Source organism: Zonotrichia leucophrys, chromosome 5 (genome assembly GCF_028769735.1).
Source record: "Zonotrichia leucophrys gambelii isolate GWCS_2022_RI chromosome 5, RI_Zleu_2.0, whole genome shotgun sequence".
Taxonomy (NCBI): domain Eukaryota; kingdom Metazoa; phylum Chordata; class Aves; order Passeriformes; family Passerellidae; genus Zonotrichia; species Zonotrichia leucophrys.
The window spans coordinates 30534966-30538828 of NC_088175.1; positions in this window are offsets into that span (position 1 = coordinate 30534966).

Genomic DNA, 3863 nt, shown 5'->3' on the forward strand with positions numbered 1-3863 from the left:
TTCATCTTGCTTTTACTACATTATTTTAAAGCCATCACTTAAAGCTCTTGGAGGCATGAGCACTGTAGTTATTTTTACTCAGCATTTAATGAGTAAGATTCCTTTCTTAAGGCGTTTTAAGTTGCTGCTGTATTTCCTACCAATAGAGCTTCAACTGATTTTTGTAGAATTACTTTCTTCTAAAAGCTACTTTTTGTGTTCCTTTAAAGAGTCAGTCAAAGCCTGTTGCAAATGCACCCATAAGGTATAATTAAGGCATGAAAAATGAGATTATACTGAAACACCAGCTGGTACAATGAAGATTACCAGAAAAATACATAGGATGTTCAGAAAGAAAACACTTCATGAACAGTGTTGTGTATTGTGTATTGTTATTTTGAAATTGATTTCTTATCAATATGATTGAAACAGAGCTTTGGGGTTTTTTCATTGTTTTGGAAAAGTATTCACTGCAAAGTTCAAATTTGTTTGAGTTGACGAACTTCTGTTGAAGACAGTTTGGGGTTTTTTTTTGGGGTTTAACCATTGTCTCTACATGAAAGACCTAAAGAGAGGTCCATCCTGGTAAGTAGAAAGTAACGTACAGGTGGTAGGAGGCCCATGTGGATGAGCAGGGAGCTCCTAACTGAGCCCAAACAGGAAGTGGAGAGGAGGTGGGAGCAGGGGCAGATGACCCAAACAGAGCATAGAGTTGTTTGCTGATCTTGCAGGGATAGTGTTAAGAAAGCAAAGGCCCCTCTAGAATTGCATCTGGCTGGAGATGCAAAAGGCAAGAAGGGAGACATTCTACAATTATGGGAAGGCATTTTACAATTATATAATGGCAAAAGGAAGACTTGGGAAGAACTTCAGGCAGAAGGTGCTCCTCTCCCCCACCCCTGCTGAGTGGGGCAGGGTACCTTGTGACAAATGACATGGAGAAGGCTGTGGTAGCTGTTGCCTTCTTTGCCTCAGTCTTTATTGGTGGGACGTGCTTTTAAGAATCCCATTTCACTGAGACCAGAGGGAAAATCTGGAACAAGGTAGATCTTGATGGAAGGGGTCAGCTTAGGGAGCTTGCACTCAAACTGGATGTACTTCAGTGTGTGAAGCCTGACAGGTTGCATCTGTAAGTGCTAAGGGAGATGAGTGATGTCATTGCAAGGCCACTCTCGATTGTCTTTTAATGGTCATGACGGCTGGAAGGGCCTCCTGCAAACTGGAAGAGAGCAAAATTAGGTCCTATCCTCAAGAGGAGCAGTAAAGAAGAGTGGGTAAGCTACAGATCATTCAGCCTTGCTCCAGTCCCAGGGAAGCTGACATGGAAAATCATGCTGGAAAGCACTTCCAAGTACCTGAAGGACAAGAGGATGATTTGGAGTAACTAGCAGGAATTTATAAAGTGAAAATCATGCTTGACCAACTTCTTTGCCTTCCACAATGGCTTGCTCATTGAGGGGAGAGCAGCTGATGTTGTTTACTTGGACTTGTAAAGATTTTCACACCATTTCCCATAACCTCACCTTAGACAAGCAGATGAAGTATGGGTTAGATAAGGGGATAGTGAGGTGGACTGAAAACTGCCCCAAGGGTTGTGATCAGCAAGACAGAGTCCAGTTGGAGGCAAATCACAGGGCGCAGTACTGAGGTCAGTGCTGTTCAGTTGATTTATTATTTGAATGATGAAAAGGAGTGTTCCCTCAGCAAGTTTGCAGGTGACACAAAAATTGGAAGCAGTGTCTGACAAACCAGGTGACTCTGCAGTGATTTAGAGGGACTTCAAAAGGCTGGAGAACTGGATGGAAAGCAATCTCATGAAGTTTAACAAGGGAAATACAAAACCCTCCACCTGGGGAAGAATAGCCTCAGGCATCAGTACCTGCTGGGGTCTGAACAGGACTTATCTTAGGCTAAATACTCAACTTGGAGCTACAATCTAATATGCTAATTTAATTACCCCTGTGTTTTCTTACTTGCAGTTTTTAATATAATCTTCTGGGAATAGGTAAATAAGATTCCTTTATTGACAGTGTCAGCTCTCATAAAGAACTCAGCTTGATGTGTAGCAGTTACTGCTAGATTTTTTTTTAATTACCAAGAAATCTCAATTAAAGTTATATTTAAGGGCACATTCTGGCCTAAAATGTCAGGAGTTTGTGGACTCTGTAGAGAAAAGTGTCTGCCTTCATTGGAAGGAACTAACAGAACTGAGAACTGGGTAAGGAAACAATCAATGGCTTCCTGAATTTTACAACCTGTATTTGTTTCTCTTCTCTTTAAATCATGATATGTTGCAGGAAAGATGATTTTAGCTTGGCATCAAGTGACAGTGGTGGTTAGTACTAGTGTAATTGGATTCAATTTGATTTTTCTTGAGTTTAAAATCAGTTTTTAATCTAAACTGACTGGAATAATGAATAGACTTCTGTGTTCATGTTAATTTTCTGATTTCAGTAGTGTTAGATAGGGGTTACCCACTTTGATCTGGGGTAATGCTGCTGTCAGAATGAAACATTGTACTTCTTGCTGGCTTTGTAATACAAGTCAGCATGAACATACTTGGAGAATGCCTCAGAGCACAGCTGGATGTTCATCGAGTGCAGCAGCTCTATATTTGATTGAATCAATGGTTTATTTAACCATCCTCAGTAACAAAATGCTAATCACTGATTCAATTCATACTGAAGTGAAGAGCTCCAGCTACCATGTAGTTATTGGCACACTTACAGCCCTGCCTGGGCCTCACTGATACAGTTTGGTAATGAGATGCATGACAAATTCTACTTCCAGTTGTTCCTATGAGGGAGGAATTAATTCAGCCTTAGACATAACAGCATACCTGTGGGCATCAAGGGGAACATTTGTAAGGACAGAAATGGCAGCATGAAGCAGATAGAGGCCTGATGAGACCCCACGGTGCAGAGGTGCTGCAAGGGGGTGATTATTGTTTGGTGGCAGTGCCTGCCCTGGTGTCTGCAGGCAGCACCCAGCAATAATCACTTCTAAAGCTGTAATCACAGCCACATGGCAGCACTGTGCCTTTTTTACTGCTTTCTATTCATAGTGCTCGTAACAAGGGATTAAAGAGCACGATAAAAATATATACTTGAAAAAAGTAGACTGTTATAAAATGATTTCTTTTTGGAGGACTGTATTTAGTACATGATGAATCCTGTAGGGGAGGCGTGTATGCATTTCCAGTCACTGCTAAGGTTTTGAAACTATTTTAAGAACAGCAGAACCTGGCTGTTGTCATAGTAGCAATAAACCTTTTAATCCCACTTCCTCTGGAGATGAAGCTGTTGTGTACATAATCTGCTTAAAGATTGTCAAGGCTGTTTATGTGACAGGGAGCTAGGGATACAGTGCTGAGAAGATGCTACTTGTTGCCCTGGAAAATTTAGTACTTTTTGTCTGCTTTGATAGTGTTTGAGATTTGCTGAGAGGTTGATCTTATGACAAGCTGGTAGGAGAGCAGTCATCTGGGAAGTCAGCCTTCATCTATACCAGTGTTTTGGCATTGACAGCTTGTTATGGTTAAATGAAACTGTTCCTAGGTAGTTCCTCAGCAAGGGATTGCTGAGATCATGCTTCTCCCATAGTTTAAAAGCATCCTCTTTGAGGAAGTCCTTTCATCCTGAATGCTTCCATTCCTTCCAGAAGTCTCTGAGGCTTCTGCATCAACATTGAGTCGTATTTTTGTGTTGCTGAATAGTGAACAAAATTAACACTTCCTTGATGCATTTGGATAATGCAGACTGACTTATTCTTAAATGTACAAGAGGTAGTCAAGGCAAATCTGCAGACAACTGAGAAGTTCTTCAGCTGTGTTTTGGAGATTGGTTTAGCTGGGTAATGAGAGTTTTAAATGTCATGTCAAAATA